The following is a 494-nucleotide window of genomic DNA, read 5'->3' as shown; positions in this document are numbered from 1 at the left end:
TTCACTGTCAGATGCATGGGTCTGGATAAACTACACTAGGGTAATATCTACATTAGAAAAATAATGGATTGTGATAGAGACAAATTTTACAATTGTAACTTCTCTAAATTTTACAGGTTAAAAGTCCTCTTCTCAGAGTCATATGTTTAAGCTATTATAGGCTAAGTGGTTGATAAATGTACTAATATAAATATTATCATTAGTGCAAAGGAATTTCAGATTGAAGATTAAAGATTTAATTAAATGATTTAATAGCTGCTTTGCAGAAAAATACAATGACAATCTTCATTTAACTGAAATTTATAATTGCATATAATTTTGTAATCTTATTTATTTCTAGAGAAATGTGTGTAATGTGACTCTAGGATGTGCACGATTGTCTGTATCTTCACATTTATACAGTACTCTCTAATTGGTTTTATATCTGTTACTAAGATGAAGTTCTATTTTTTTTTTTTTTTTTTGTCTTTTGTCTTTTTTTTTCCATGTCCGCA

The sequence above is a fragment of the Galeopterus variegatus genome, unplaced genomic scaffold (assembly GCF_000696425.1).
Source record: "Galeopterus variegatus unplaced genomic scaffold, G_variegatus-3.0.2 Scaffold1928, whole genome shotgun sequence".
Taxonomy (NCBI): domain Eukaryota; kingdom Metazoa; phylum Chordata; class Mammalia; order Dermoptera; family Cynocephalidae; genus Galeopterus; species Galeopterus variegatus.
The sequence above is the reverse complement of the archived record's forward strand: the minus strand, read 5'-3'. Positions refer to the sequence as shown.